The 21,878-nt window shown below is 45.4% G+C and overlaps 1 pseudogene; it reads left to right on the top strand.

The window, feature by feature from the left end:
- Positions 1-12,289, top strand: part of LOC111541452 — a 95,007-nt pseudogene extending 82,718 nt beyond the window's left edge.
- Positions 12,290-21,878: the final 9,589 nt, after the last annotated feature.

The following is a 21,878-nucleotide window of genomic DNA, read 5'->3' on the forward strand; positions in this document are numbered from 1 at the left end:
TTCTTCGCCTCATCTTCCTTTCATTGGCCCTGACCTTAGCCTCAGCCCTAGAGGTGCGGAGCCCCGGGAGCCGCACACAGCAGCTGTATATTGGGTCCTCACTCTGGGCCAGCATTGATGGGAGTTCCTTATGTGGATCACCCCGTTTAAGTCTTACAGCCAGCGTGGGGCAGGAACTCTTGTACTCATTTTATAGATTAAGAAAGGGGACTATTATGGGTTGAACTGTGTCCCCCTCAAATTTATGTGTTGACATCCTAAGCCCCCAGTATCTCAGAATGTGACCTTATCTGGAGACAGAGTCTTTACAGAGCTAATGAAATTGAAGTGGGGTCATTAGGGTGGACTGTAATCCAATAAGACTGGAGTTCTGATGAAGAGGGGAAATGTGGAAGCAGACACACACCCTGGGAGAACACCATGTGATGATGAAGGCAGGAGACAGGGTGATGCTTCCCCAAGCCAAGGAATGCCAAAGATGTCAAGCCAGCCCTGGGAAGCTGAAGCAGGGACTGGGAGCAGATCCTCCCTCTCAGCCCTCAGAAGGAACCAACACTGTCAACACCAGTCTTGGACTTCTTGCCTCTGGAACTGCAAGGCAAAAAACTTCTATTTTTTAAGCCACTCAAAGTTTGCAGTCTTTTGTTCTGGAATCTCTAGGAAACTAGTGCATGGGGCTAAGAAGGTAACTTCCTGGAGCAGACACGGACAACTGGCTGACCTACAGTTGTTCCCAATACTTTTTTCACTTGTTGTCTTCCATTATGAAGACTGGAGAAACAAAATATCTGTTTTCCCTGTTTCTTTTGATCTGGCCAATGAGATCTAAGCCTGCTGGAAGTTTCTGGGAAAGGTTTTGCTCTCATGATAAAAAGAGACAGACAAGACATGTCCCATGTTAGGCCTTTGTCCTGCCCTAAACCCCTCTTCGGTTAGGCCTTTGCCCCACCCTAAACCCCTCTTCGGTGCTCATCTGCTGACAGATGCAATGCCTCACACTACTGAGGCCAGCTTGCAAAATGAAAAGGCCCAAAGAGTTTCAGAGTTGGTGGCCCTTTGGTGGTTGAGCCACTAAAGCTGAACTTCTTGTAGGTATGAAAAATAAACCCTGATTTTTTTTTGTCACTGCAGTCCTATTTTAATACTACGTACTGCCCAGCACATTCCCAGTTGTTCTAACATCCCATGCCAGCCAGCTTGTGAGTGACAGGGTTCTGGTTAGACTTAGTTCTGTCTCACTTCAGTGCCTACTGCACAGTGCTGACTGTGGACAGAGCTTGTTATTTGTTCTCACACTGTTATTAGTTCATTCTCACACTGTATTAGTTCTCACACTGTATTAGTTCATTCTCACACTGCTATAAAGAAATACCTGAGACTGGGTAATTTATAAACAAAGGAGCTTTAATGGACTTACAGTTCCGCATGGCTGGGGAGGCCTCAGGAAACTTATAATCATGGCAGAAGGGGAAGCAGTCACCTTCACAAGGCAGCAAGACAGAGAAGAGTGAGCAAAGGAGGAGTTTTCCGTACACTTACAAAACCATCGGATCTCGTGAGAACTCACTATCATGAGAACAGCATGGGGGAAACTGCCCCCATGATCCAAACACCTCCTTCCCTCAACACGTGGGGATTACAATTCCAGATGAGGTTTAGGTGGGGACACAAAGCCAAACCATGTCAGAGCCAGGCCACACTTCCTAGAGCCAAGTGGCTTCTTCATCTCTGTCACTCTGAGGCACCCAGGGAAGAGACAAGGGCTGTAGCAGCTGCCCAACCCTATAAACACAGAAGAGGAGACAGAAACCACGAGAACAGAGTGCACCGGCCAGAACATTGTCAAGAAGGCTGCAAGATGCGTCACAGAGCCCCATTCATTCTCATCCAGCTTGGCTGTCAGGCTCAGGAGTGAGTGGCCTTGATTTTTAGCTCTTTGGGGACTGTGCTGGGAGGGTACCAGAGCTTTCTGGTGGAGAGACGTTCCAGGGCAGGGCAGCCCAGAGGGAGTGTCTGTGCAGTAGGGGCTGGACTCAGTCTGGGCTTTACTTTTTCCTTGCCTCTGCCTCCTCAAGTCCCAATACCCCTTCTGCTTCTATGTCTTCTATATTCCTCCACAGTGCCAAGCACAAAGTCTTCCATAGAGCAGTAAGTACTCAATAAATGATTGCATAAAACTTATAAAAATGGGGAGCCTGCCTGACTCATGATGACTCTGACTCTGCTCTTCCTAGAACAAATACTGTTCTTTTTGGACCAAATTTTGGCTGGGCTATTGAACTGGATTTTACCCAGAGACCACAGTTATTGATTGGTTCAAGAAAAGACATGTGACTTCAATTGAGCCAATAGGAAGTCTTCCTTGGGATTTAAGAAATTTGAGCTGAGAAGGATGCATTGTTCATTCACAATCATTTACTGGTACTTACCACATGGAAGCTACTGTACTTGGCACTGGAGAGGAATATGGAAGTCTATAACATGGTTTCATATTAGATTAGGGCAAGGGCATGGATGACTGCTGTTAGTCAGACAAGCTTATGCTGAAACAGTCTGAAACAAACAACCTGAAATTCTTAGGTGATTTTTGCACCCATTGGGAAGGGCTGAGGACTCTGCTTCCCAGGGCCTGTATTCCAGGACCCTTGCTAAAGAAGCAGCAGTGTGTGGCAGCAGGAAAAGAGAGCATGGCACACTGAGGCTTGAATCTTCTGCCTGGAAATGACTAATCACTCATGCTCACATTTCATTGGCTAAAACAAGTCACATGGCCATGCCTAAGCTCAATAGGTGAGGTAAGAACAATTCTTCCAAAGGAGAGAGACCAAATCTTTGTGAGCAGAATACTGTCTACTACACTTTCTTCTCTTGGCAGCTGGGCAGCATCTTATTACTGTAACCTTCCCAGTGGCCACCCTTGCACTTTGCACCTAATAAGTACTATGTTAGTTTGTTCTTGCATTACTATAAAGGAACACCTGAGGCTGGGTAATTTACAAAGAAAAGTGGTTTATTTGGGCTCACAGTTCTGCAATCTGTACAGGAAGCATGGTGCTGGCATCTGCTTCTGGTGAGGCCTCAGAATGCTTCCAATTATGGTGAAAGGCAAAGGGAGAGCCAGAGTATCACAGGGTGAGAGGAGGAGCCAGAGAGAGATGGGGAGGTGCCACACTCTTTTAAACAACCAGATCTTGTGTGAACTCAGAGCCAGAACTCACTCATTATCTGAGGACAGCACCCAAATTCATGAGGGGTTTGTCCCCATGACCCAAACACTTAGCGTGAGACCAACCTCCAACACTGGGGATTACATTTGAACATGAGATCTGGAGAGGACAAAACATCCAAGCCGCATTTAGCACTCAAGGATTATATGCCCTCTTTCCTTTGTACCACTTATCACAATTGTAACTAACACTCAGGCCACTGCATGTTTAATGTCTGTCTCACCCACCGCACTATAAATGGCCTCAGGGAAGGCCAACGTCTGTCTGCTGTTAAAGTGATTTAACTATACTTAAATAAAGTATGGCTTAATTGTTGTAACCCAGCATTTAATATCTGATGCATACTAATACCAGTGAATGCTTGTTCACAAATATATGAATGAATAGAGAAAGAACCCATGAGGGCATTGACACCTGCTTCATTCATTTGCTATTCCAGCTGTGGCATATGCCAGGTCCTGTTTCAGGTCCAGAGATGGAGAAGTGATTTGCACCCCATTGTCCCATCCTCCTGGAGCTGGTGGCTTGCTCACGATCAAATCCAGCCTGCATCTCATGTAACCAAATGAAAATGTCAATAATGAGCTGCTTTTGACCAATAAAAATCGCAATTTCATATGGTTCATCTCAATCCAAAACATATGAAAGGTCTGTTTGAAGCCGGGAGCCCACCTATTATTCAGCGTTTCCCTATCTTCACAGCGTCCTCCTAGCCCCCAGTGCACATTCATAGAATTCTAGAATATAAAAATCTCTGGACAGAATATCCTCCAAGTCCTAAAATTCTATATCCCTGAATCAAGCTGTCATGCAGGACTCTCAGGCACTATAATACATGGACTAGAACATCTGAGGGCAAGTCCCCTTCCCCCAAAGCTGACCTTGGCACCTGATGCATCTGGGAACCCCAAAGTGGGGTCCCAGGCCCCAGGCCCTGCACACACTGCCGCGTGCAGTGTCTTCTACGGGGCCTGTGCCCGTGGCATTGATCCCTCTGCTAACTAGATGAGAAATTGCAGCAGGCTTTTCTTGCATGGCTTTTCCATGCATCTCTGTCAAAGCCGGTTTACATTCTGGGATTGAACTAATTTGTTTCTGTTTGCTCCTGGCTGCAGGCTTCAGGCAGCTCAGCTTTGTTGTCCTGGGTTTGCAACTTGCCAACCTCCCTCCTCTTGCCTTTCCCCTCCCCAGCTAACCACATCTGAGGGCAAAAAGGATTAGCAAGCTCAATGTGATGTGATTCTGGCACTTGTAGCCTGGATTCTTCTGCTACCGCAGAGAGCTGGGGGTGGGGAGAGTGGTGACTTAGTTGCCGCATGGAAGAAAGAGGTGGGGAGAATGAACCTTCAGTGCCCACTTGGGTGCTGCACAGCTGGGAACATCCCCACTCTGACAGCAAATACAAATGACCACAGTGATGATGCTGATTGCAGTTAATGTTTTCTGAGAATTAGGCGCTAGCCCCATGCTAATTCCTTTTCATGCATTTCAGACAGTCCTTTCCATAATCTCTCTCAATGACAAGAACTGTTATTTTGTCCATTTTGCAGATGAAGAAACCAGAACCCAAAAGGGGAAATAATTCATCCAAGATCACTCACTAGGATTCAAGCTTTAATACCTGATGTGTCTGAATCAAGAATTCATATCCTTACTACTGCTCCATATCCCCCTACTCCCCAAATCTTGATGCTTACAGGTATCTACTGAACAAGAAACATCTTCCCTGAGCCTGAAAACGGTGGCGATGACATGTGGATTTGTGGAAATTGAAGCGGAGACACCCCTTTGGGGGAATAAGAGACGGCATTTGAGGCACTTGCATTCCTCCAGCTGTCCCCTCTATAGTATGTTTTAAATTTAAAGTGGCAAATGAGGAAGATGCTTCCTCAGGGGTTCCCCAAAGGCCTGGATATTGGCCGACAAGAGGACCAATTTTCTCGCTGACATTCTTCTTCTTAATAGAGTAAGTCATTTCAGCTATAAAAATATTTATTTTTAACCCCACATGGGACTGTCTACAAACTATTTTCATGTTGAGTATAAAACAGTCAAACCTGTAACTATTTTCTTTTTTTCAGAGTTGGTCTGCAAAACATCTGCTAATTATTTTCCAAAGCTGAATCTATGCAAACTCTACAACCCAACAATTCCACTCCTGGTGTTACCAGTGGAGGGTCTTGACTACCTGTCATCCAAATTCTTGGTGTTTTGAACAAAAATTGGACAAAACGCACAAAGAAAGCAATGACGCAATGAAAGTACAGATCTCTGTAAACAGAAATTCACTCCACAGAGTGGGAGCTGGCTTGAGCAAGTGGCTCAAGATTGTTAGTTACAGAATTTTCTGGAGTTTACCCTCCAGAGGTTTCCCATTGGTTACTTGGTTACACCCTGTGTAAAAGAAGATTTGGCCTGCAGCCGTTCTGATTGGTCACAGAAGGTCACAGAAGGTGACCAATCAGAGGGTGAAGTGAAGCAAAGTTATACATTAAGACTTGGCCCCACGACCAGTCTGATTGGTTGAAGGAGGGGACCAATTATAAGTACTTTTCAGTTTTCATCTGCAAGGCAGTGCAAAGGGAATAGCCTCTAATCCTTTTGTTACTTGGGTATAGAAAGTTGGGGTTTTCCTTTGGATTCAGTTCTAGGAAGTCAGCACAAATCAGCATTAGGTTCCCTGTCTCCAGACTCTATTCTGCCTCAATGGGTAAATACCAGATAGAAATGAGCGTGTGTTCAACTAAGAGAGACCTTCAGAGCGGTGCTTACAGCCCCAAATCAGAAACAATGCAAAGACCATGGGCTGGGAAGTAAATTATGGTAGAGTCACATGGTGGACTACTGCGCTGCAATGAGAAGGAACAATCTTCAGACCAATCTAGGGACATGGAAGGATCTCACACCCATGATGTTGATTGAGCAGAAAGAGTAGGACAAAGATACATGCATCCTGTATGATTTGATGCTTGTGATGTTCAAAAACAGGCTAACTCTAACCCTAACCCTCTGCTCACTAATGCTTTTTGTTTGTTTGTTTGTTTGTTTGTTTGTTTGAGACAGGGTTTTGCTCTGTTGCCCAGGCTGGAGTGCCGTGGTGCAATCTTGGCTCGCTACGACTTCTGCCTCCCAAGCTCAGGTGATCCTCCCACCTCAGCCTCCCAAGTAGCTAGGACTACAGGGGTGCACCACCGTGTCCAGCTAATTTTTTTGTGTTTAGTAGCGATAGAGTTTGCTCATGTTGCCCAGGCTACTAATGTGTTTTTAATTATCTTTCTCTTCCCTGCCTTGCCTCTCCATCCCTCTTCCTCACCTGTGCTTCCTGGAATGACCTCTCAGGTAATGTCCCTGCACCAGCTCTTGTCTCAGAGTCTGCTTGTGGGGCCTCGGGAACTGAGACAGTGCACAATTTATGTCTTTGGTATGTCAGTGATTCATCATTTGGCTCCATCTAGCACCTCTATGCGCCTGGGGACTTTGTCTTGTTCACTGATGTGTCCCAAGTGCCTGGAACAGTGCCAGGCAGATTATTGATACTCAATAAGTACTCCTTAGATGTTGAAGAAAATATGCAGACATAGCCAGGAGGCCAAGATCTAGAAAGCATCAAGCTGCCCAGAAGCTGTTTCACTCAAACAAAAGGGAACAGGGTCATGTTGATGGAGGCCTGTGAGGTGTGTGTGAGTGTGTATATGTGTATATATATATACACACATATATATATTCTGATCTCGCAATGGCTCTTACAATAGTTATTGTCTTAACAACACAGATAGGGTAACTGCTTAGTTCTTCACTATGTTGAAGCTTAGTAAAGACAGAGCATGTCTGTCTGATTTCTGCTGTAGTCTCAGGGCTTAGCACCTAGTCAGGCCATAGTAGGGGCTCAACAGATATTTGCTAGGTAAATAAATGAGTGAGTTCAAACATCTTGCCCAGAATCACTGCTGGGAAGTGTTGGAGCTTAGATTTGCACCCAGTTTAGTTTGAGTTCAAAGCCCAAGTTCTCTGGCTATTCCAGGCTGCTGCTCCAGTGTGGATACACACAGACTCTTTAACTGCTGTCCTTGTCCCCACTGACTTGCTCATGAGCTATTCAGATGAAAATGCCTATTATTTAAAAATACAAAAGAAAAATCTTCAATGACTGGGTTTTATAAAGAAAATTTTATAAAGTTATATGTATATATCTATAAAATGTATATATGTTATATAAGGTTTTATAAAGAAAGTGTTATAAAGACAACTTCTTCTTGTAGGGTGGGCCCAATCAGAATGCGGCCAGAGGGTGGACCCCATGACTCTCTTGCCCTTGGTCTTTAAACTCCTGATGGGTATCAGTGAAACTCATCAAACCCTTGACCTGGATCAACAGACAAAGAAAACAGTGCCTAGCTAGGTGATCTGCAGTCCAGCTTTGCATTCTGGTTTAAATCCACAGATTTAAACAAATGGGACTTAAGAAGGATGGGCAGGCTGGGCACAGTGGCTCATACCTGTAATCTCAGCACTTTGGGAGGCCAAGGCAAGTAGATCGCCTGAGGTCAGGAGTTCCAGACCAGCCTGGCCAACATGGTGAAACCCCGTCTCTACTAAAAATATAAAAAAATTAGCCAGGCATGGTGGCGGGTGCCTGTAATCCCAGCTACTTGGGAAGCTGAGGCAAGAGAATTGCTTGAACCCAGGAGGCGGACACTGCAGTGAGCTGAGATCATGCCACTGCACTCCAGCCTGGGTGGGTGACCAAGCTAAAGAAAAAAGAAAGAAGGATGGACAGAGGGCAGTGATGGGGATCTCACTGGCCAGAGACATCTCTCTAGTGCTCTACACTCACTTGACTCTGTTCCAAGCTCCCTCAATTGTTCAAAGAGTTGGGCAATAACAGATCTGAGTGGGCACTGGCCACCCATGGCTTGTCTTCTCCAGAGTCAGTAAATGCACCTGACACAATTGGCTGTGACCTACGAGTGTGGTGTTATATAGGTAGGAAAAAGTGTTTTTCCTAGGGCTGTGAGCAGAGCCAGCTCATGCTAGGGGACTAAGCTGAGTGTAGCAGGATGTTGGACAACATCATCAAATTATGTTGTTGTGTTCAAATATGGTTTTCTAGGTTCATACGGTCAGAATAACATCCCTGGGCGTGAGAGACCTCATGGTGGCAATGAGAAGTGTTTTGAGGGAACGTGAGATTGGAAATGGGGAAGACAGTTAAAAATTAAGTGATAAAACAAAAGTGCCTAAGAGAAGGGAGCAAGATGTTAAGCAGACGTGTTGGGAAATGAAGGAAGTATGAGTGGGAGGGCAGATCTGCTGGAGAGAATCCCGTGAGCAAGTGAGGAGATGGCCTAAGCCCATGGGGAAGCAGGGGAGGGGTCCTGGGAACCCCTCAGCTATTGCATATTCTCAGTCTTTGCCTACCAGGTGATGTTCCCTCCTCTCGGGTGAATGCTGCGTGCTGGAATGCTCTCTCTGGCCTGATTTTTTGCAAAGGCCCCTGTCCTGAGATGGGCTCTCTTTACATCCTGATTCCCATCAGAGGTCCCCGTCCCCTCTGTATCTTGCTTGCTGTGTCACTCAGGGTCTGCCGAGGGTGACACTTACACCATGGGGGAGTCCAGGGAACTCCAAATCAGCCAAGAAACCAGAAGAGGCGTGGATCAGCCAGCTACTTTCCTGTGCTGTCTGGCCTAGCTGAATTCAAGAGTACATCTGAGGAAGGGAATTGGAATCTTGGAAGGGAACACCCCATGCTTCTCCCGTCTCCAACTGGTCAGGGATGCACCAGTGCACTCCACTCCCAATCCTATACAGACACACAAGGGACTCTATCACCCAAGCCCACATGGCATCTTGTATACGCACACATGCTCACGTATTGCACTAGCATCTTCAGCTCCACCCTGCTTTCTGTGCTGGGAGGCTCAGCTGTGGCAACTACATCCACAGGTACCTCTGCCTTCTGGCTTCCAGGTTGGTTTGGACAATTAGAAACTGGAAGGACTCAGATGGTTCCTAAAATTCTCCAAATCAGCAGAAGTAGGGTGCCTGGAGTCAGAAGTGATTCTAAAAATCAGAGGACTCTTGAAGGACACAGACATTCCATAGTCTGACCCACTCTTAGCTAGATTATAAGAAGCAGAGGGACTCTACTGCCCTACTGATATCTGTACTGAAATTTTAAGCACCCATTAATCTGTCTATATAGTAAAAGTGGCCAAGACATACTCAGGATACTTCCTTTTTAGGTTTATGTCTATTCATCAGAAACCAAGAAAAGATGTATTATATCGGGGGTAGATATACAGGGAATGGCTACATTATTTATGGAAAGTGTGTGGGAGGTTGGTAATTACCTGGTTGTCTCCTTTTACTACTTCCCTAAGTCTCTAGACCGTGGACTTCCTCCAGCTGGGACAAGCCATTGTCTGTCCCTGCACAGAGCTGTTGACCAGCAGTCATGTGCTCATGAGTAACACCGCCGTCGGCAACAGCTCATTCCTATCACTCCAGCCAATAACTAGGATAATGGAGGACACAGAGAGTTATGATGCTTTGGAATATAATAAGAAAACATTTCTATGGAGAGAGGCTTGCCTGTCATCCTTATCCTGATAATTGATTCTCCCCTGGCCCTTACATTTACATGAATACTTCATGTTCATGGCTATAGTTGTCCAGTCATTTACTGCATTGTCTCACCCAGAAGCCACTGGAGCACTGGAAGCAACTACACAGAAAAAGAGAAAGTAGCTTTTGTTGAGCTCTACTCTGTGACAAGATTAAAGTTCGGACAATTAGGTTTTTTTTTAAACCTTCATAATGACCCATTCGTGGAATAGGCCTTGGCAGAATTTCCGTCTGACAGCAGAGAAACTGAGGTTCAGAGAGGTTATGCAACTCACGTAAGGTCCCCCAAGCTAGGCCAGCATTGGAATTCACCAAGGCCCCTGGGAATCTCTGCTGCTCTCAGACATTGGTATCAGTGGCTGATGACAACAGCAGGAATTGATACAAATGTTTAGTGAAAGAAATGAGGACAGTTTATCCTGTGATGTAGAAAAATAGTTTTCTCCAACCCCAGTTGAAAACTTTGTCAACAGCTTAGTAAAATGTGGCTGATGTTTGACTCCTGTCTCAGGGTTTTCAAGAGAAATGAAACCAGTACAGGAACTGGCTCACATGATTACAGAGGCTGGGAAGTCCCACAACCTGCCACCTGTGCCACTGGCAAGCTGGAGAAGCAGGCCACTTCATGGTGCAGTTTGTCCAAGTCTGCAGGCTTCAAAAACAAGGGTGGGAGTGGGGAGGGGCTGACAGTGTCAGTTCCCATCTGAGTGGGACCCGGAACCGGAAGTGCTGACCTCTGAGGCAGGAGAAGTTGGGTGTCCGAGCTTAAGCAGAGAGCAAACTCACCTTTCCTCTGCCTTTTTGTTCTCTCTGGGCCCTCGGTGAATTGGGTGATGCCCACCTGCATTGGTGAAGGCCATCTGCTTTACTCTGTCCGCCAACCCAGATGTGGATCTCTTCCAGAAACACCCGCACAGACTTTAAGGGATGCCCAGAAATAATGTTTCATCAACTATGTGGGCATCCCTTAGCCCAGTCAAGCTGACATAAAATTAACCATCACAACCTCCAAATCACAGTGAAATAATGTGAGACCCAGATAAAAATATGCAGCTAATTTTTAAAAATTTGAATTGCTGACTTCTGCAGCCAGTGGAAGCCTTGTAGGTCCTCAGGCTGTGTATTCGCTTCCTCCTCAGCTCTGGGATGAACAGCCAGATGACACTCTACTGCTTCCTCTGTCCCAATCTGGCTGGGAAGTCTCTTTCCCACTGTCCCAAGCCAGCTGACCTGGGGACTGATGTGGCAGCTGTAGCTTAGGAGAACTGAGATGCAGAAGCCCACCCCATCAAGAAAGCCAGGGCCAGGAAGGATAAGCCCAGCATGCTGTCCTCCTCACTGCTGAGCACTGAGCACTTGGTTCACATCTAAAGGGGAAGGTCAGGGCTCTTCCCAGACTCAAGGCCCAACACAGACTCATGGTCCACAACTACCCATGTGTTTTGGTGAGAGTTGGAAGAAGTACCTCAGTGCAGTTCAGGAAAGAGTATTTTATAAAGCTAATGGGATTTGTGCAGAATAAAGCAGACATTACATTGTTTATTCACCCCCACACCAAGTTTTCAGAACCTAGACCCACATGTGTGACATAAGAGATGTGAAGGCTCTCATTCCCAGATAGGATCCATATCATGGACCCAGTCAAGCTCACAGGCTCTGCTTTCATGTGCAAAGACCTGTTCCACCTCCGCCCAGTTCAGAAAATGTTTAAAAATTGTTGAATGCAGACATAGATGGTTTTGTTCACCCTCAGCGTGGAGATTTATCTGGGTGGGCCAAACAAGGGGTTCTTCTACTCAATGGCAGTCTCACTATTCTGGCCCATCAAGCCAGTTCTTACAAGGAGAGAGGCTGGGAGCAACTCACTGACATAGTTGTGTCCTGGCTAAATCAGAACTCAGACCGGCTTGTCTTCTTGCTCTGGGGCTCTTATGCTCAGAGGAAGAGCAGTGCCATGGATAGGAAATAGCACCACATTCTGCAGCTGGCTCAACCCTCCCTGTTGTCTGCGTATAGAGGTTCTTTGGATGTAGACACTTTTCTTTCTTTCTTTTTTTTTTTTTTTTTTTTGGAGATGAGTCCTGCTCTTTCACCCAGGCTGGAGTGCAGTGGCATGATCTTGGCTCACTGCAACCTCCCCCTCCCAGGTTCAAGTGATTCTCCTGCCTCAGTCTCCCGAGTAGCTGGGCAGGAGCTACAGGTGCACACCACCATGCCCAGATAATTTTTGCATTTTTAGTAGAGACCGGGTTTCACCATGATGACCAAGCTGGTTTTGAACTCCTGACCTCAAGTGATCCACCCACGTTCGCCTCCCAAAGTGCTAGGATTACAGGTGTGAGCCACCATGCCCGACTGGATGTAGACATTTTTCTAAAACCAATGAGCTGCTACAAAAGTCTGGCAAGAAGTCCATTGACTGGAAGGAGCTGTGATCCTCAACTTAAGGGGTGGTCTTTCTCCATTGGTGGTTTTTGAGAAACTGCTGTTGAAGTATTTGCCGGTTATGAAGGCAAATGGAAAATTTCCGCAGTAATTCTTAAGTACTCCACATAAGGGAGCAAAGCTAGCATGAAGCAGCCTTGAACCAGGATGCCCAGAAATGGGAGCTTTATCCAGCCAGACACAGCAAAGACAACTCTTTGGCCAAATGTCTTTCTCTGCAACAAGGCTTTGGCCTAAAATATGCAAGCTTCTCAGAAGACAGATGAGGTCAAATACTCACTCGGCTCTCCTCACCTCCCTTACCTTTATGGTTAATGTTGGAGAGGTGCACCTTTTCGGTGCAGCTGTAGTTTGGTGCCTGCTGTTCCTTTGTTTTGCCTGGTAGGTTAGACTTTCAGTAATAAGGTGTTGGGGTGCTTTTGCTGAGAAAGGGCTCCCCTGGGCCCAACCCGGCAGGCGTTCCAGTTGCAACCAGATACACCGTCCCCTTGATCTTTCAAGGATCCCTGAGGCTTCTCCTTGAAGGAAGCAGGAGAGTGATTTGCAAGTTTCTAGGACTCTGGCCCAGAAATTAGGGATCAATTTTCTGATTGTAGTAGAGGTGAAGGTTCCTATAGTCCTGAGTGTGAGCCTTAAGAGATAGGGGATGAGAGAAGTGGGCTGGGTGTTGTTCATCCTGTTATTGTTTGAGTGTTTCATGGAATCTGAACAAGGACAAGGAAAAAAGGGATTTTTTTTTAATGGAGGAAAGATGATTTTCTCCTAGGGTCATTCTAAGTTGGGGTTTTTAAGGCAGCACAGACTGCCAAATGCTGTTTTTTTGCGGACTGAAATCACTTTGGGATATTTTTCTGCCACACTGGGACGTTTTAGTTTTTAAAACAATGCTTGTGCAGATAATGCATTTTTTCTTAATGCTTTTTTTAAGAGACAGTTTTCACTGGGTTTGCGCCCTCCCACCCTTGATCTTGTTAGAGTGTCGTTTTTGCTGTTCTCCAGGTGAAAGCGTCAACCCTGCACAAGTTTGGTGATAAAAAATTGTTGAAGTTTCAAAAAAATTTTTTGATAGTGCTGTCCCTCTGCTCAAAGCCATCAATAGCTTTTTATGACATGTGTCAATTTCCTATCGCTGCTGTCACAAATGACCACAAACTTAGTTTAACGCAACACAAATCCATTATCTTACAGTTCTGGAGTCAGAAATCTGACCTGGTCTCGCTGGGCTATAAACAAGATGTTCTCAGGGCTTCATTTCTTTCTGGAGGCTCTATAGGAGAAAGCTGTTTCCCTCCTTTTCCAAGGGTTCAATCCCGTGGAACAGAAGTGATGTCATTTTGTCAGGCAAACATCTAATTTTGTAAGTTGACAGAACTCAAATATTATACCTAACTGCTACATTATGTCATACATGTTTATTAAAATACATGTTTGGCTTTGTTTCTTATTATACTTGGTTATATTTCCAGCTTCTAGAGGCCACCCTCTTCCTTGGCTGTGTTCCATGTCTTCATCTACGAAGCCATCAAAGTCACTTCTTCCTGACTCTTTTTTGTAGTCACATTTTTCTTTGTGACCATGGCTGAAAAAGTCTCTGCTTTTAAGGACTTAGGTGATTAAATTGGGTGCAACTGCATACTCTCCCCCAGTCAAGGTCCATGGTATGTTTAATCACATAGTGAAGTCCCTTTGCCACCGAGGTAACATATTCACAGTCACTTTGGGGGCCATTTTCTGCCTACCAGAAATAAAAAACTCACAAAGCATGGCCTTACTGTTTCTAACCTAACTACACCACCTCTACAGGTTTTGCTTCCAGTCACAGAGTCTACTAGGCTCCATTTTAGTTTGGGGGCAGGTACATATCTACGGTCCCTCTGCCTGACACCTGCCTTTGATCTTCTCTCTGTCCTCCCAACACCACATACTTCCAACTCGTCCTCAAATTTCAGCTGCTACATCCCTTCTTCAGAGATGTCTTCCCTCACTGTAGCCATTGAACCAGACTGAGCTCCTTATAAGGTCCTAAAACTTATCCATCATCATATTAGCCATAATTTGTAATCATTTTTTCATGTGATATTCCACAAATGGATTAGTAGCACAATGTAATGATTCTTTTTGTTAGGTTGTTTGTTTTTGATTTTTAAGATTTGTCTGCTATTGAATAGTGTAGTGATTCTGAGGCCTGGGTTAAGGTCCTTTCTCTTCTAGTAACTAGTTGTATGATATTAGGAAAGTCATTTGATTGCTTATTGCCTTAATTTCTTTATCTATAAAATGTATTTATGATATTATATTAAGAATAAGTGGCCAGGCGCGGTGGCTCAAGCCTGTAATCCCAGCACTTTGGGAGGCCGAGGTGGGCGGATCACGAGGTCAGGAGATCGAGACCATCCTGGCTAACACGGTGAAACCCCGTCTCTACTAAAAATACAAAAGACTAGCCAGGCGAGGTGGCGGGTGCCTGTAGTCCCAGCTACTCGGGAGGCTGAGGCAGAAGAATGGCGTAAAACCAGGAGGCGGAGCTTGCAGTGAGCCGAGATCATGCCACTGCACTCCAGCCTGGGTGACAGAGCAAGACTCCGTCTCAAAAAAAAAAAAAAAAAAAAAAAAAGAATAAGTACCCCGTAAATATATACACCTACTACATACCCACAAAATTTAAAATTATAAACCAAAAAGAAAGAAAAAGAAGAGAGATTGTTAAGAAAATGAAAAAAGATTAAAAGAGTTTTTATGTGCAGAGTTCTTAGAACAGTGCCTGTCAAATAGTAAGCACTGATACATATGTCATAGATCAAATATATATTTATAATTTATTTATATATAAATATTTATGTATTTTATATATTTATATTATATTATAGATACATACTTACATAAGATGGCATTATATTATTATAGATATAGTTATATATGATATTAGATGAACTTTAGAAATATTACTATATGTCTAGTGCCTAGGGTGTAATAGTTGCTCAGTAAGTCTTTGCTGAAGGAAGGAGAAAGGGAGGGAAGAAAGATACAGAAATCTCTGCTCTTTAGCAGATTTTCTGACATCTCCTTAGTCAATATTATGCAGGCAAAGTAGCCATAGCAACAGCAGGAGTAACATAACGTCATTTTTCGTGCTTTGAAGACCTGTTTTCATAGACACAGTGCAATGTCATTGCTCTTGAAGCCATTTGCTTGATAAGCAAAATCTAATTGCTAGGAAATACAGAAGTCGTAAACCACCTTGGATTGCAGGATGAAATGCTAATAGGTACAAGAATGTTGCCACAAAGCTCACCAATTAATTGTTTGAAAGTGGGCTTGGGTAAAGAAAATAGCACAAAGAAAAAGAATATGTTGGAAAACAGCTATTCTGAGATAGCTGGAGACACAAAAGCAGCTCACCAGAGCAGACATTCTGCTCCTTGATAAAGCTAACAAAACAGCAGACCTTATTGATGTAGCTGTTTCCTGCAGCAGAAGCATCACAAAAATCTGTCCAGACAAAACAAACAAGTATGCAGCCCTGGCAGAAGAGCTGACGTTAAGTGTGGAAACTGAGGAACATCAAAGTCAAGGCAGCTATCATCTTGGCAAGAGGGATGTTGTTCTCTGCACAAACTGTACATCTGGTGAGTAAGGGGCTCGATTCAGAGTTGTATGAGAAATAGCACTGGCTTTTACCTGCCCTGTATTCAGTGTCCATTTTAGCAAAAAAACCCCTCATTTCTCCTGGGTTGCCAACACTCTATTCACAATCATCATGAGAGCAGAGGAAACACCCTACCCAGGGCTATAGGAATTAGCCATGACCTGGGTCTGGCTTTGGAAAATGCTACATCTCCTTGGCCACAGCAATTGGTCCAGAAACGAGGATGTGGCACAGCTGGGGCCAATGAGGCAATTTCCTTTGAAATTTCAAGGAAACTAATAGGGAAGGGAAACTCTGTCTAGAAGGTTGTTAAGCTTGTAGATGCATCTCTGAGCTCCCCATGGCTGTCTTTGTCATCACTTGGGGAAAACTTGGCTGAAAAACAAAGTCAACAAGGAGGAAAGAGGAGCTCAGAGGTGGAGAAAGGACCCTGGAGCCATGATATCCACTTGATTTTCCAGGAACGTGAGCCCAACATTCATGTCTCTTGTGGGAGGATGTGCCACATATAACCTACACAGTACTGACAGACTCAGGAAGCCTCCAAGCACAGGTGACCTCCAGGTGGTCCCCATAACTCAGCATGGAAACTTGAGTTTTGGCCCAGGAATCAAGATGTCCCTCTAGTCCCCCAGACATCCCCTGTGACCTCCTGTCTCACTGAAGTCCTCATGTTCCAAGCAGCATTGAGCCTCTCCATCTCTCCATCTGTGTTTAAGCCATTCTCTCTCTGCTGGACTGTTTTCTTTCCCTTTGTCCTGCCCTCAGTGAACTGCTCCTTGGTCGTGAAGGTCTTTGGTTTGAAGGCCTTCCTTCCCGCCCCCAAATGAGCTGATCACCCCTTTCTTTTTGTCATCTCTGAATTCTCACAACACTTATGAAGTAGCTCTGTAAACTATTTGTCCCCTGTCTGTCTCCCTACTGAACAGTGAGCTTCCTGAGGGCAGGCACCAGATCTAGTTGATCTCCAATCCCCCTACCAGCTTACTCAAGGCCCAGCCCAGCAGTCAGAGAGCCTGTGGACAGACAATGAGGAACAAATGAAGTTCTGTGAGGCCAACCAGACCATTGGTGTCGAAAAGCTCTGTTTGGGGGTTTAGACTTTGTCTTGAGAACAACAAGGAACCTTTTAAGGGTTTAAGTAGAGAAGAGGCAGAACCTTGCTTGGGGTGAGACTCCCTGGCATGTTGACATTGACATGGCCTCCTTCTCTGCCCCCATGAGAAAGCCCCATACCTGAGTTCCATTCACAGCTCTAGTTCTGATGTTCTGAGGTTTCTCCTTAGGCTGTGCTGGTCCCTCCACTGGGTCTCCATGCCACACCTACGCTTTGTATTTTATGCTGGGACTGCCTGCTGTGGCATCTTGACTCTCCCTATTTATAGGATGTTTACCTGGAAAATATCCTAAAAGTACCTCCACTCTTTGACCCTGTGCTTTGCTGCATTGCTTCCTCTCGTTGGCTGGAGTGGCCAGGCTGCTGTGGATTCCAAGCTCGGAGCTCCTGTTACAAAGCAGATTTGGGACAGAAGTGTGTTCATTGGTAATTTTAAGACCTTGTTGCCACCTGTTCACACAAGGCCAAACCCAGAGGAGGAACAAGGAAGCCATGGGGGCCAATGACTCAGTTCTCCTAAGAATGCAAACTTCTTAGAATCACTCACATTCAATGGTCTGCCCTTCTTCGGTGGGTGAAAAACCAGCAGAGATGAAGCAAAAAAATGAAGTTTTCTTATGTCTGACTTTTAGATTTATGTAGGCACATTACCTGGACAATGGAATGAATTTCTTCCTTATCCTACACATTTACCCTTTTGCAGCCACAGCAAAAGGATCCTGGCAAAAGTTCGGTTCCATGGAACAGAAGTGATGGCATTTTTCAGGTAAACCTCTAATTTTCTAAGGTGACAGAATTCAAATGTTATACCATACTACTACAGTAGGTCACACATGCTCTTTTAAACACATATTTAGATTTGTTTTATTATAGTTGGTTATATTATGAGGCTGACAACGGTACCACGTGGTACTTTGATATGAGAGAAAAGTGAATTGATGCAATTTGAGAAGTCTTTGAGGGGTCCAAAGGATTCCTCCATACAAGAAGAAAAATAACTCATGAATAGTAATAGTGGTAGGGTATGAGGAAGGAGGAGGATGGGAATTATTTTTGAGAGTTCATCTTCTCAAGAGAAGAATCAAAACCATTCAAGTGGGCTACGCAGGAGCCCACCATGAACTGAAGGCAACAGGGCATCTCATTGGTCTGGTTTCCTGTTGAATGTGAAAAAAGTGCAGGGAGCTTGCACAGATGACTGCAGATCAGGGAAATCTCTTCTGCTGTAAAAACAGAGAGCAACTATCATAAAAATCTGAAGTTAAAAAGAACAAAAAGAGGCATAGTTGCCCAAATCATGGGGAGTTCCTTTGTTAGATTTCAGGAAGAAATTAAACGGAATGCAAGAAAAATGCTTGATTTGTTGTCTACAGCTCTTTAGAAGACGCCTAGGATGAAACAGAAATCTTGAGTTCAAAAACTCAATTGTCTATAGGGACCAGGAAACTGACCTGAAAGAACAAAGCTGGACCTGGTGGGAACCATAAGGAAGTGGAGAGAACAGACTTCTCTAAAAGTGGCGGCCCCTTCCAGCTCCTGCTCAGGGCTGCCATGCGTGGATGCCAGATTTTCTGATTTTTAATAGAACAAGAATCTTTATTTTGTATCTTCATTTAAAATATCCTTAATTAAAAATTCTGGTAAAGAAAATGTATTTTTGGCTGGGCACGGTGGCTCACGCCTGTAATCCCAACACTTTGGGAGGCCAAGGCAGGTGGATCATGAGGTCAGGAAATCAAGACCATCCTGGCCAACACGGTGAAATACAAAAAATTTCACCTACTAAATAGAAAAAATTTCACCTACAAAAAATTTCTCTACTGAAATACAAAAAATTAGCCGTGCATGGTGGTGGATGCCTGTGGTCCCAGCTAGCAGGGAGGTTGGGGCAGGGTAATCGCCTGAACTCAGGAGGCAGAGGTTGCAGTGAGCCGAGATCACGCCACTGTACTCCAGCCTGGCAACACAGCAAGACTCTGTCAAAAAAAAAAGAAAAAAAAAAAAAAAAAAAAAAGGAAGAAAACACTTTTTTTAAAGGGAACCATTAAACAGACCTCAATGTTCTTCACAAAGAGGGAAGACACTGGGAAGTATCTTGGGTTTGGTTTCCCCGGAAGTGGACTCTGAGACAAGGATTTGCAAGTGAGAAATTTATTTAGACAGTGATCTCTGGAATTGCTGGCAGGGCAGTGGGGAGATAAAGTAGGGCAGAGAAGGCATCCACTAAAACTTGTGCTAAGGAGCAGCATACGCCTGTGCATGTCAGGGCTCAATCCCACTGGGGAACCCTGGGACACCCAGAAGCCATGCCTTGGAGTTGTTCCCTTTGAGGGAGGAGGAAGCCGAGGCATTTATTCACCACTCCTTTCCTTCTTTGGTAGAGTGCTGCTCCCAGAGTGTTCACTCATTGGCATTTCTGTTCAGTGTCATGAGGGCTGAGCATCTCTCATGCACAGTCCCAGGTTCTGACAGGACACAAGAATGGTGGGTGCTGGGGGTTACAGATGGCGCACTAACAGCGTCCTCATATTATGGGCTGATCTGGAAGACTTGATTGACCAAGCCTGATTGTGTGCTAAAATAATGTGTTTCTCCTCCTTAGGTACCCAGGAAAGAACACCACTCTGCGAACCCCACTAAATAAGAACTTTCTTTCTGCTGGACTATGACTGGTGATGTGCTGTGACTCTTTGGTAATCATCTTTGGTGGGATCAGCTGGGGCTATTTCTCGCATGGCATTTTGAATGAGAACTCTACCTCCAAATGGCATGATTTCCAGGGCATCAACATTGCCAGACAGTAACAGACCTGAGTATGGAGTCAAGAGACCTGGCTCTGGCACTAGCATGCCCTGTGATGTCGGCCTGCCAGTGAGCCTCTGTTTCTCTGTCTACAAAAAGCAGCAGTCAGACAGCATCTCTAATTCTGACCCCAGGCCTTCAGATTTTGCTCTGCCTAGGGGAGGAGAACCTGGCTTGAGGTGGGATGATGCTGTCACAGGGACAGCACCTGGCAGTCATCCAGTGAGTGCACACTTAGCTTTGCTACCCAGGTCCTGAGAACCTCCTGGACAGGGTAGTCACAGGGAACCCAGTCTCTTGCTTTGCTTATTCACAGGGAAGTCAATGACTTTCTGAGCTGTAGGAAGTGCTATAACCTGGGAGGTTAAGACAGAGAATCTGGGCAAATGCTTCTCTTTCTTAGGGAGATGTTGGTCTGGAAGGGGCTTGGTTCATAACATTATGAAGTCAGCAGCTTGCACCAGGTATCTGTCACATCTCAAGCTTTGAACAAGGTAGGTGATGGATAAGGGAACTTCTCATTCACTTTTATCCACAATGTCAGGGCACCCTGGCCACCCTGCCTGAGTGTTCCAATTTCCTCACCCTCCTGCCTCCCCCATGCCTTTCATCAAGCCTTGGAGGTAATTGCTCCATGCACAAACAGCTTGCGGCCTAGTGTGCAAGTAACAATTAGTTTAGAGGCTGTGATCTATAAATTTTGAGGAGAGGGAAAGAGGCCTTGGTGCACTTGGGCTATCGTTTCTAATGAAGAAAAATAGCACACCGGAAGGGATCCAGAGTGTTATTGAAGCAACTTAATATCATCTGGTCATGATTTGCAGGCCTTGATAATGTCTTGTGATCTTGGGAGAAAGAAAAAAAAGGGGGTGGGGGAGTGACTTGTTGTTGTTTGTGTTTCTTAGAAAAAAAAAAAAAACCCTCACTCCGTGTTTATGAGATTTACGACATGCGGGCCACCATCTGTATAAACCCCACCAATCTTCCATCACTGTCTCTTCAGCTCTGTAAACTAGACTGTCCAGAGAGGGACACCATAGGAATGTCGTCCTATTTATTGTTTGTAAAAATAAACTGGCCGGCCGGAGATGTATGTGAGGAATTTACACACAGCAGCTGCACAAGCAAGTGTGCGAGGGACGCGGGGGCTGAGGAAGTCGGGAGGGGAGGCGATGTGACCCCCAGCACAGCGCACGCCCTCTCCCATCAGCCCGGAGAGGACCACTTTGGGAGATAAAAGGAAAGGCGGGGAGGTGGGAGGGAGGGAGAGAGCCAGATTCAATATCCAACCAGGTCAAACCCCCTTTCTCTTTGTCAAACCAAAGCGTTGCTGCATTTGGAATGCTGGCCTAGAAAGAGCACATCTCCCTTCCAAGAGGAGACACTGGGATGAGCCCCGAGGGGTGGCCATGTGTTCCTTTTGGGGACCAAAGAGCAAAACAAGAAACAAAGCCCCATCAGAGTCTTCCTGATGAGTCGCTGTTTTAAAAGCAGGGTGCGGTCTGTTTTTGGCTTTGACTAGGGAGCAGGATCGAGTAGGGGTTGGCCCCTCTCATGAAGCACGTAAGAAGCATGTGCTTGCTTCTGTCAGCCAGCCCCTGCCACAGAGCCTCATACTGCTGGCCTGAGCTTTGCTACCTATGTGTTAGCTGGGCTGTCTCAGGAAGGTCCAGGCAGGCAGAGGGCAGATCTGCTGTCTTTAGATTTGTCTCTGAATCCAAATGACACAAGACTAAGATTGAGAAGTTTAACAATGTCGTGGTTGAAATAGTAGCAATAGGCCAGGCACAGTGGTTCACGCCTATAATCCCAGCACGTTGGGGGTCAAGGCGGGCAGATCACAAGGTCGGGAGATCAAGACAATCCTGGCTAATAAGGTGAAACCACACCTCTACTAAAAATACAAAAAAAAAAAAAATAGCTGGGCATGGTGGTGTGCACCTCTAGTCCCAGCTATTCAGGAGGCGGAGGCAGGAGAATTGCTTGAACCCAGGAGGTGGAGGTTGCAGTGAAC

Source organism: Piliocolobus tephrosceles, chromosome 17 (assembly GCF_002776525.5).
Source record: "Piliocolobus tephrosceles isolate RC106 chromosome 17, ASM277652v3, whole genome shotgun sequence".
NCBI lineage: Eukaryota > Metazoa > Chordata > Mammalia > Primates > Cercopithecidae > Piliocolobus > Piliocolobus tephrosceles.